This window comes from Ochlerotatus camptorhynchus, unplaced genomic scaffold (assembly GCF_037179485.1).
Source record: "Ochlerotatus camptorhynchus isolate MF236.1 unplaced genomic scaffold, CSIRO-AGI_Acam_v1.1 ptg000213l, whole genome shotgun sequence".
In the NCBI taxonomy this organism is placed as follows: domain Eukaryota; kingdom Metazoa; phylum Arthropoda; class Insecta; order Diptera; family Culicidae; genus Ochlerotatus; species Ochlerotatus camptorhynchus.
In genome coordinates this window covers 7,484,827-7,497,173 of record NW_027040703.1, presented here as the reverse complement: position 1 = coordinate 7,497,173, position 12,347 = coordinate 7,484,827, and the positions used below count along the sequence as shown (strand labels likewise).

The 12,347-nt window shown below is 41.7% G+C and overlaps 1 protein-coding gene across 1 annotated transcript in view; it reads left to right on the top strand.

Moving 5' to 3' along the window:
* The window catches only part of LOC135703439 (uncharacterized), an 84,039-nt gene that overhangs the window by 46,908 nt on the left and 24,784 nt on the right, over nt 1-12,347 (top strand). The gene's annotated exons all lie outside the window — the stretch shown is intronic.

Sequence of the window (12,347 nt, the reverse complement as noted above, 5' to 3'; positions counted from 1 at the left end):
TGATACCGGGCAAGCCCATTTAACTTTTGTTCACACACCGATTACGGTCACTGTGTCAGCAGGTGATATGGGCATTTGGACAAATGGTTACTTTTGGTGGAAATTGAGACATTGCAAATACCAATTATGAAAGATCAGGTTTCGATGATTAATACGCTTAGCTGTAGTATGCAACTCAAGGCCTTTGGAAATAAGCGCAACCGGGAAACTGACTACTAGAAATTCCATGCAACTAAAAGCTTAATAGCACACTTGCAAGAACCGTTTGAAAACTCTTTTGTACAAACCTCCACCGTTAGGGACAAGAATCTTATCTATCCAACCAACAACGAGACAAATCGATCATTTAACCCGCTTCCTCGTCATTGTTGTTGTACCCTGTTGGACAGCCTTTAGCCGAGCATCCTCCATTCATCACGTTTGATGCAGCATCCCTCTTGAAGCATAGGTAACCCGCAGCGCAAACCAAGTAACAATACACCGTACCGATATCGTTCTATTGGAGCTTACATAACAGAAGTGGTTCACAGACTGACCACCCACCCTCTCTGTCTCTCTGTGCTACTGTGTCGTGTCGTCACCTCTAACCGTTACACAGATAGGGAGCTTTTCGGTAAGACAACTGGAAATCAGCGTAAAATTGCTGCCGACAACTTCATGGTTGCTGTGTGGTGTTAGGGTGTACGGTGTACACGGTTTGGCAGGTTAGAAAATTGGTGGTTCTAGCTGAAAAATTAGAACGCATGACACATTTGTTGGTTCTTTGAGCTGAAGGAAAAGATAAACGAAACATCTCTACCACCACCACCACCCTATCCGTCCTAGGGTCTCCACACTCGATGCTAATGTGATGCGTCAGAGGTAGCTAAAGACCGCCACCTGATTACATCGAACTTGCTCGCGTGAGTGAGATGGGGGAGGGGGACTAAGGGAGTCCAAGAAAGGCGCATATTTTAGTTCCAGCTCAGTGATTTTGTGTGTTTTACTAAGGGCAGACACGCGTTTTGTGTCTTCTCTGGTTTGGGGTGTGAGTGTCTTACCTAGCTAGATTCATTTATTGCAAACAAAAACGTTTACAAGGTAGTAGTGGGTTTAAGCTAATTTTCTAGCCACAGTCAACGGTTATTGGAAAGCGAAAGTTCTAACTGTGGTGGCATACTTGTTTTGTTTTTTTTTTTTTTTTTGCATGAATTGGATCACAATACTGTGCAGAAGATTTTGCTCATACGAAGTTTTTTGATTCCATACACCGTGCGATGAAATGTAGAGTTACATGAGCATCAATACTGTTTGACAGTTTATTTATATTTATTGTAGAGTAAGGTGAAGAGCAATTTGTTATAACGAGATTTATGGTACATTCATAAATCTTTAACAACATCGAATGATATAACTCGAAGCACTTGCGGTCGAATAACTTGGCTTTATAACCTTTTTTTTTCTTTTGGTGCACCTTTTCATTACTTATTAAAGCTAAGTCATAAAACGGATTTGGTTCACTACCGAATCCGTAGCGACATAGACTATGTACACTAGACCTGTTCATTTTAAACGAAATGTTCGGAATGTAACGGGTCAACCGTGATTACTGTTCGTCATGTTAATTTGAAATTTTGTGCAAATTTTCAGCAAAATCGGTGTTGATTTAGAGGTGCTTCTAGTTAATTTTATGTTTTCAAGGTAATTTACGGCTTATAATATTTGTATCTCGAGACTGAAACAACGAAAGCTGCTGTAACAACTTTCATAGCAAAGCTTAATGTGTCATGTATCAACTTTGTAACCAAAGGTTGACTATTCGAAGTGATTTTATTGAATTTTCACTTAGTTTCATGCTCGAAGATATCTTAAAATGTGAAGAATTTTAAAGTATTTGTTCTACGAATTTTCCACCCATATGATATAAAAATGTGTAGTGTACGGCATAATGTTCCTCATATTGTTCTAGAAGTTTCGTTCCAACATAGTTTTCGTGTATATTTCATAGATTGAGAGATAAAAATCAGAAAAGAGGCCGTTTAGCTAAAATTCACAAGACAACAGAACCAATAAAAGTCAATTAGATTGACAGAACATAGTTGCATTGCTTTTCAATGACGACCGATGACTGTCATTGATATATGATTTTTTCATAAATATGAATCCTCAGTAGACGTGTTTTTTTTTTTATTTTATAAATTGCTGTTATGGTTCGAGTGACACTTGCCTTTGATAAAAAAAACACGTCTACTGAGGATTCATATTTATGAAAAAATCATATATCAATGAAACAGTCATCGGTCGTCATTGAAAAGCAATGCAACTATGTTCTGTCAATCTAATTGACTTTTATTGGTTCTGTTGTCTTGTGAATTTTAGCTAAACGGCCTCTTTTCTGATTTTTATCTCTCAATCTATGAAATATACACGAAAACTATGTTGGAACGAAACTTCTAGAACAATATGAGGAACATTATGCCGTACACTACACATTTTTATATCATATGGGTGGAAAATTCGTAGAACAAATACTTTAAAATTCTTCACATTTTAAGATATCTTCGAGCATGAAACTAAGTGAAAATTCAATAAAATCACTTCGAATAGTCAACCTTTGGTTACAAAGTTGATACATGACACATTAAGCTTTGCTATGAAAGTTGTTACAGCGGCTTTCGTTGTTTCAGTCTCGAGATACAAATATTATAAGCCGTAAATTACCTTGAAAACATAAAATTAACTAGAAGCACCTCTAAATCAACACCGATTTTGCTGAAAATTTGCACAAAAGTTCAAATTAACATGACGAACAGTAATCACGGTTGACCCGTTACATTCCGAACATTTCGTTTAAAATGAACAGGTCTAATGTACACTAACTTATTATGATATTTTCTGTACAAGTTAATTATTTAGAGCAATCGAACCGAATTGTGTGAAGATTAAAGAAATCACCTTGGGCGGTTGAAATCTCAACTGAGTTTTTCAACTTAGGTTTTATTGCGGGGTTGTCGTCAATTTATGACTTTTTAAACATTACCACTGATCCATTCGAATATTTTGTAGCTAGCATAAAAATAGTTTATGGAAGCTAGAAAAGCAAATCGTTTGCAAGGGCCTGACACACCGCCTTCTTTTCGTAGCCAGCATAAAATCGTTATCACGTATCAATCTAAGCGTGGGCCCGCGAATGCTCGCTATGGCTACTTGTTATTAGTAGAGATAAAGGTGCCACCTCCTTGGTCGTTTGCCTTTGAATTTGCGTGAATAAGCCAAATCAGCTGAACAATTCTAAGGTTTGAATGAAACCTTTCACATGTCTTCTGTATGGGAGACACAGGTCAGAGATCCTTTATGTTAAAGACTAATTTTTTTAAAAGGGCGTATGTGTTTTTACGTATGTAGTTTTAAAAAAATCGTAACTCGAAATCCGTTAATTGTAACGAATTTGTGCCTGAGAAGAAGTTGTAGAGAATCAATTAATTATATGATTTGAGTAGTAGCGAGAGATGTCGCCCCTTCAGTGGTAGGAAAATCATTTTTGCAGTATGGAGAATATCAGAAAATCCTCGATTTGTGACTAAACATGCTTTCAAAGAAGGAAACAAATAAACGAGTGTTTACCTTATCACCATAGTAATGTACTCGTGCAATTTTTGAGCATCTAAAACTGCCCATAAAGACGGTAATAAATAAAAACTGAAAATTTTCATGCATTTCCAAATGGTTTCCTACCATTCCCATACATTCGAAAATGACTGACCCTCTGGATGTGGATGATGTCAAAAACAACAAAACATGATTAGGTGGGCTTTATAAAAGTTTATTCACTAAAAAATGTTTATTAAAAAAAAATCTAAAATAAAATTTAGAAGGTAAATTGCTAATCGCCCTCACTTTCGATTTAAAAAAAATCAGCATTTGTTTTCTGGATGCTTAAAAAATAATTATCTTATGGAATATTTTCTGGCCCGGCCTAAGCAACATATGCTTGCACACTCATGCAAACTTAATACACTGCCTGATAGAGCAACCTTTGTTTTATCAGTTGGTGTAGTTACCTACATTGAATATAATATTCATCTTTATTTCACCGGTTGCATGAAAATAGTTCGTCTAATCTTCTTGATGTCAATAGGAAAGAAGGTGTGTGAAAAAACTCGGCACGGTCAGTGTTGGTTCGCCCGCTACTATTATTGCAAAAAATTAAGTGTTTTCGACAGAAATTGATACCGAAAGTGTATCAAAAGTGCTTCTGAACGTGTTTCGCAGTTGGTTGGTGTGAAAATAGTGCATTCCCGGTTGATTTTCAGTGTAAATTCCGTATAACAAAATTACTCATCGAGTTCCTTTTTTCGTTCGAAGACGGCGGGTTTGCTTTCGCGAGAATGACGTTTATTGGATCCGTTTCTTTTCACGGGTGTGTTTTTTGTATAAGTGTGCTTGTGATTTGCATTGCCTACCGGGAGGCCGGTTTACCGTGTTCGGATGTCACGCTTTCGGCGTGTAGTTCTATCGAGAGTCTCGTCACCGTGGGCGTGTTTGAACACGGTCCGGGTGGTAAATTAGCAGGGGAAAGTACTGATAATGTGTCCGTTGCGAGTTTTGGTGGTGATTCCATGGCCGAAATTGCCATGAATCAGCGAGTTTGAGGCTTGCAAAAGTGCTCGTTTGCTGGTCTCTCGTCAGTGTCGGAGATTGCGAGCAAACTGAAGGATGTCTTGCTGGATACGCCCAAGACTGGACGGGTGGTAGCTGGTGGCCGTGAATGGTTCCTGGGGAAATCACTAGACGTGAACCTCCTCCCAGATGACCATGGCAATGCAAGAATATTTGTTTTCGTTGAAGGTAGTATTACAACAAAGGTAATTGCTATTACGTATTTTTGCAAACAGTGACAGATAGCAGACATGAAGCTCAAGTGGAGGTGTCGGGCAAAGGTTATATCCTAGACAAATCGTAAGTTACAAATTCGCTGTTGTCGTCGCCGTCGTAGTCGCCGTCGTAGTCGCCGTCGTAGTCGCCGTCGTAGTCGCCGTCGTAGTCGCCGTCGTAGTCGCTGTCGTAGTCGCCGTCGTAGTCGCCGTCGTAGTCGCCGTCGTAGTCGCCGTCGTAGTCGCCGTCGTAGTCGCCGTCGTAGTCGCCGTCGTAGTCGCCGTCGTAGTCGCCGTCGTAGTCGCCGTCGTAGTCGCCGTCGTAGTCGCCGTCGTAGTCGCCGTCGTAGTCGCCGTCGTAGTCGCCGTCGTAGTCGCCGTCGTAGTCGCCGTCGTAGTCGCCGTCGTAGTCGCCGTCGTAGTCGCCGTCGTAGTCGCCGTCGTAGTCGCCGTCGTAGTCGCCGTCGTAGTCACCGTCGTAGTCACCGTCGTAATCACCGTCGTAGTCGCCGTCGTAATCACCGTCGTAGTCGCCGTCGTAGTCGCCGTCATAGTCGCCGTCATAGTCGCCGTCGTAGTCGCCGTCGTAGTCGCCGTCGTAGTCGCCGTCGTAGTCGCCGTCGTAGTCACCGTCGTAGTCGCCGTCGTAGTCGCCGTCGTAGTCGCCGTCGTAGTCGCCGTCGTAGTCGCCGTCGTAGTCGCTGTCGTAGTCGCCGTCGTAGTCGCCGTCGTAGTCGCCGTCGTAGTCGCCGTCGTAGTCGCCAACGTAGTCGCCGTCGTAGTCGCCGTCGTAGTCGCCGTCGTAGTCGCCGTCGTAGTCGCCGTCGTAGTCGCCGTCGTAGTCGCCGTCGTAGTCGCCGTCGTAGTCGCCGTCGTGTCGCCGTCGTAGTCGCCGTCGTAGTCGCCGTCGTAGTCGCCGTCGTAGTCGCCGTCGTAGTCGCCGTCGTAGTCGCCGTCGTAGTCGCCAACGTAGTCGCCGTCGTAGTCGCCGTCGTAGTCGTCGTCGTAGTCGCCGTCGTAGTCGCCGTCGTAGTCGCCGTCGTAGTCGCCGTCGTAGTCGCCGTCGTAGTCGCCGTCGTAGTCGCCGTCGTAGTCGCCGTCGTAGTCGCCGTCGTAGTCGCCGTCGTAGTCGCCGTCGTAGTCGCCGTCGTAGTCGCCGTCGTAGTCGCCGTCGTAGTCGCCGTCGTAGTCGCCGTCGTAGTCGCCGTCGTAGTCGCCGTCGTAGTCGCCGTCGTAGTCGCCGTCGTAGTCGCCGTCGTAGTCGCCGTCGTAGTCGCCGTCGTAGTCGCCGTCGTAGTCGCCGTCGTAGTCGCCGTCGTAGTCGCCGTCGTAGTCGCCGTCGTAGTCGCCGTCGTAGTCGCCGTCGTAGTCGCCGTCGTAGTCGCCGTCGTAGTCGCCGTCGTAGTCGCCGTCGTAGTCACCGTCGTAGTCGCCGTCGTAGTCGCCGACGTAGTCGCCGACGTAGTCGCCGACGTAGTCGCCAACGTAGTCGCCGTCGTAGTCGCCGTCGTAGTCGCCGTCGTAGTCGCCGTAGGCAGTGTCGTTAGTATATTTAAAATTAACCAGCAACCGCTGAAACTATATGAATTATCGCCTATTTCTGTTGTTCATTACATACCAAGTGAAATTCGAGAACGTAATTTCATTTGAATAGCTTGTTTATCCAGAGCTTAAACAATTGTCACGTCGGTGATAGCTTGTTATGATTGCCTGAACAATGCATAAAGAGAAAATCGAAACATTGAACGTCGCGTGAAAGTGGAACGTAATGAAGGCCTAAGTACTCTTTCGTAGCATTTAGTTTTCGGATTTGAAAAATCTTCGGTTACAGTGGCTTGCTTACTGAGCAGCAAACGCGGTCCCAGGTCCTTTCATACTAAAAATGTATGGTAAGATCACTTGTTTATCGTGTATTTTGCAAAACTTTTCGATGTCGTCGGTGCCGGGTTTGAATAGTTATAACAACTTGAGTAACGGTATAATGTGATATTCGGGGTCGGTGGCCTTAGAGCAACAATTTTTGCTTACTGAGCAGAACATTATGAGTCTAATCTCAAGCCCATCCACATTCAAGATTCGTCAATCGTTTTATTTGTTAACATGACTACATGGTAATAACAGCAACTCGATGATTAAAATTAGGCTCGTCTGCCTAGTGGCAAACGTTTTTGCTTATTCAGCAGCAGACCGTGGGTTCAATCCCAAGCTCCTTTGCGTTATATGATCGTTAGACATCAATTCAGCTTATCGTTTACCAAAACGAACCCTGCTGCAAACCCAACCCTATTACCCAATATGTCAGTGATTCCTCGTGGAAGTGCAGAGGTGTTCTCGGTTTCCATCAAAGCGAGTGTCATGTCAACGCATTCATACTTCTTCCTTTCTTGACCTGTGTTCGGGCGCGGTTGGCGCTGGTATTGCCTAGTTTGAGATCACCCGTTTTTACACATTGAGGATGGTTGCTAGTCCCAAGCATCGTTTTTCGTTCTCTGAGTAATTACAGCTGGTCTGGCAATAACATAGTAGCAACCGTGGGCGGTCAATCATGCTCATGCTCTTCTTGATGTGAATAGGTAAGTTGTAGGAAATTGTATGTGAATTTTGAAAAAACTATCGTTATAAAGGGTGTCCACGATGAAATTGCCACACACAAAATTGATTCGCAAAATTCGAGTTTTCATCCGATTGCCATCAAATTTTCAGGGATTGAGAAATAACTATTAAACTTAATTTTACCATTTTACTCGTATTTTATTTACAGTCCATACGCAAATGCCCGCACCTTGGCCTTAACCCCGGCCATAAGATTCTGCACAACCTGTGAATCAACCGTTTTTTGCATGTAAACCCATACTTTCTTCAGTTCCTCGACTGTCTTCACTACCTTAGGTCGTTTAAGAAGGTGCTGCTTCATAATCGCCCAGTACTTCTCGATGGGGCGGAGCTCCGGAGTGTTGGGAGAGTTGAACATTTTCGGCACGAAATTGACCTTATTGTCCGCATACCACTTCAGCACGTCCTTGGAGTAGTGGCATGAGGCCAAATCCGGCCAGAAGATTGTTGGGACGTTGTGGGCCTTCAGGAGAGGAAGCAGCCGCTTCTGGAGGCACTCTTTTATGTACACCTGTCCGTTCATCGTGTCCTGGGTCACGAAAGGTGCACCCCGCTTCCCGCACGTGCAGATGGCTTGCCAAACCAGGAATTTCTTCGCAAATTTGGACATCTTCTGAGTGCGGACATGCTCCGGAACGCTGAACTTATCCTTGGCCGTGAAAAACAGGTTACCGGGGATCTGTTTGAAGTCGGCCTTCACATATGTTTCGTCGTCCATGATGCAGCATTCAACTTTCGTCAGCATGTTGAGGTACAACTTCCTGGCACGGGTTTTGGCGGACTTGTTCTGCTTTTCGTCGCGATTAGGGGCCTTTTGTACCTTGAACGTTCGAAGCCCAGCCTTAGTTTTGGCCTTCTGGACAAAACTTCGGCTTAGGTGCAGCTTCTTAGCCACATCCCTAACGGAGGCGTTCGGATTTCGGTTGAAGGCCCCAACTACGCGGTTGTGATTTTTGGTGTTGTACGGAATACTTTTTCCTTCACTTCTGGGCTTCCGATCGGTGGTCAACCGTTCCTCGAACCGCTTAATCACTCGCGACACCGTGGAATTCGCGATTCCCAACGTTTTAGCGATGGAACGATGCGAGAGATCCTTGTTCTCGTGATGAATGCGCAAGATTTTATCACGCACGAGCTGTTCTTTCGACTCCATTTCCGCAAGTTTTGATCACAGGGCTTTAAAACTTGCAGGATGTAAATAATGCACTATGAACTAAATCCACCCAAATTTTCATTAAATTCTACCCAACGGTTAAAAAGTTAGAGCAATTTCATAGTGTGGCAATTTAATCGTGGACGCCCTTTAGATGAAGAATCACGACTAACTTATGAAAAGGGAAAGGGAAAAAGCAATTTTTGTCGAATTTTTTTAAACATCTCGAAAACAGCTACATTTATGAAAAGTTGTTTTTTTTTCCAGGATCTCTTTTATTCAATGCTGCTTCATATTGGAACATTTTTTATTATTTTCTTATGACTTAGCCTTATAAGAAAAAAACCTTACGTTGAGGCGATTAGAAATTGACATTCCAAATCTTAGTTTTTATTTTTGGACAAAAATTCAATTTTTTCTTCAGTGAACATTTTTTTTATAAAGCCCAATTGATTAACTACAACTTCTTCTCAGGCACTCAATCAGATTCTTAGAATGGTTTTCAAGTAAAGTTTTTTTTCAATAATACATATGTGATAACACATACGCCCATTTGAAAAAAAAAATAGTCTTGAGCCTACAGGATCTCTGTTGAAAAAAAACATGATCTCCCATACAGACGACATGTGACGGAGAGAATCATGCAAGATTTTGGCTTTTTTGTCCGATTTTGATGTCACTTTTCTTTGCCAAGATAACATCCAGAATCCATTCATATCTCAAAGTATTACTCGATGCTTGCTTCTCTGCAACAAACACTGAGTAGCAGTATCAGCTTCGTACATTAACGGAAAGGTTACTGTCCAAAAAAAAAAGATAGTTTGGAATTTTCTAAAAAATATTGGAAAAAGATATCGTAAATCTAAAAACTTATTTTTTTTCTCCAATTCTTTACGTGTAAATACATTTTTCCTATGTCATCATGACAAAAAGTTGGACAAAACCGCCTAAATAGACAATTCGGATTTATTTAGAATCCAATTTTTGTTCGTAATTTATTACATTTCGGTTATATTTTCCCAATTTTTTGTGAAAAGTAAAACGTGCCAAAAGTCGTATAAGCTACACGGAATGAAAATGACACTTAAAAGGCATTGATTTTCATATACCATTGCGCTATTGGAAAATTATATAAAACGCAAGTTTTTTCCAGGTGGCTACTGTTCTCCGAAATATGTGTTTTAAAGGATGGTCATATGAAAATTATTGACACATAACTTTCATTGGATTTTTTCAAAGCGATATCTTTATTGGACATCCAATAAAATTTAATGGATTGCACCAATGGCGATTACGTGAAGTTTTGCTGCAGTGTAGCAGCTAAGATTAACCCTTTATAAGGCAGTGGCTTCAATCGTGAAAATCGACGCGATGAAGAGACTGCTAAGGACTGTTCATTAAAGAAATTGTACACCTGTTTATCAATAGTTTAGGGTTAAAACGTAACGGAAAATTGTGAATTTTCGCTCAGTGTGAAAAAACATTGTTTATTTTGGCAACACACCTGAAAATTAAAAAAAGGTGAGAAATTTCGAACGATGGGTCGGATCAGTTTATCAACTCGCAGATTAATTCTGCACAAATGGTTTTCCGAAAAGTTGTCGTTTCGAGAATTGGCGAAAAGCGTGAAGTGCAGTAAATCTACAGTGGTCAAGCTTGTTAAGAAGTTTTTGAGAAGCGCGTTCTCTTGAAGATTTACCGAAATCTGGGCGCAAAAAAAGATCATCGGACTAGAAAAAGGAGCTGGCAGCAGTGCGCCTTTTGAAATCGCATAAACTGTGTTCCGTTCGTGAAATTGCCAAAAAATTGGACATAAGCGTCGGAACTGGGCAGAATATCAAAAAACGTATCAATATCAGAACCTACAAGAAGCAAAAAGCACCCAACAGGACGGATTCACAAAAAGCTTCTTCGAAAATACGGTCACGGAACTTGTATGACGTTCTCCTTCAAAAGCCGAACCGGTGCATTTTGATGGACGACGCGACGTACGTCAAATTGGATACCAGTACACTTCCCGGGTCACAATTTTTCAACGCTGAGCAGAGGACAGATGTGCCTGATGATGTGCGATACATCCGAACCGAAAAATTTGGAAAAAAGGTTTTGGGGTGGCAAGTCCTTCGCTCCTGTGGCAGAGTTCTTCGTATTTCACAACGGGCACAATCAATGGTGAAAATTACAGAAAAGAATGCATCAATAAATGGTTTCTACCCATCTACCGAAAGCATACGGATCTTCCATTGTTTTGGCCGGATCTGGCACCTAATCACTATGCTTCTGCTACGTTGGAGCTGCTCAAGAAGGAAAAAGTAGATTTTGTCGAAAAAATCTAAAATCCCTCAAACTGCCCTGAACTGCGTCCTATCGAAAGATACCCAAGCAACACACTTCCGTCATAATAAGTTGCTGCAAGTTGATTGTGACTGAAATAAGTTAAATACAAGTAACCACAACTACTTAGTGACAAATGTGCTGCTAGGGTACTTGGCAATAATTAAACGGCATCTTAAGAAAGATGGAAAAGAAGCAAGCTCTGTTGACTGCTTCAAGAAAATTTGATCAGCAGCACAACGAAAATTTAAGAAGAAAGTTGTGCAGAATCTAATGAGCGGTATCAAGAGAAAAGTCCGAGCGTTCTTCAGAAATGAGAATTAAACATTCAAACTCACGTGAAATCGGTCATATGTGTGTTGATTTTCATTTATATAAAGTAAACTTATGAATTTATTCGAAAATAAATATTTTCCTTTGAGAAACAGGTGTCTACTTTCATTAATGAAATTCTTAACTAAAGAATAAAACCAGAATAAAACATACAATTATGTTTTAAGGCATACTTTTCCATGACCGATATAAAACTTGAAGCACTCCTCTTCATTAAAGCCTCATTACAACTATCATTATTATCAGAGGCCTAAAATTCACAGATAAGAAATACAGCACAAGAACGTGTATCTGACCAAGCATCCTGCTAGCGTTATGGTGTTTGGATTGGTTGCACACCTCGAACCGCACTTAGAAGTGGTTGCAGGAACATCTTCCGTTCTGGGCGAAGGATATGTAGCCGCCATCCAGCCCCGATCTTAATCCGCTGGATTACTCAATATGGCGCGTCATGAAGGCCAAGGCCTGTTCTAAACGCCACCCGAGTACAGCAAGCCTCAGACAAACATTGACCCGTACCTGGAGAGAAATGGATTTAGACTACACTATTAGAAACTGCCGTGCATTCCAGAAACGTGGGGAGGCCGTAGTTGCAGCAAGTGGAACCTCGATCGATGATTAGATTATCATAGTTTAAGACTCTGAGAAACATCCCTCTTTGAATAAATAAAAAAACTCGAAAACGAAATTTTTGAGATTTTTTTAAATTTTGACATTGCTCAATGGTGCAAACATTATCACGCATACGGTACCGAAATAAATTTTGAAAATAATTAAAAAATAATTTAAGATAGGGCCAAAAAACTGGCACACTTACCCAAATTCACATATTTAAACCAGTAGATGGCTGAAAGTCTCTTTAATAAAGAAAGATAAAGACACATATTTAAACAAAAAAAATTACCACAGATTCACCTCCTGAATTCAAAGATTCATTATAGAGAAATAAAATCACATGTTTTAACAAATACTTAAAACAATCTAATAAAGCGATAAATTATCACTGTTTCCACCCAGCAAACACAACAAAGTCACACCCATCGCAGTTAAATATGTACGCA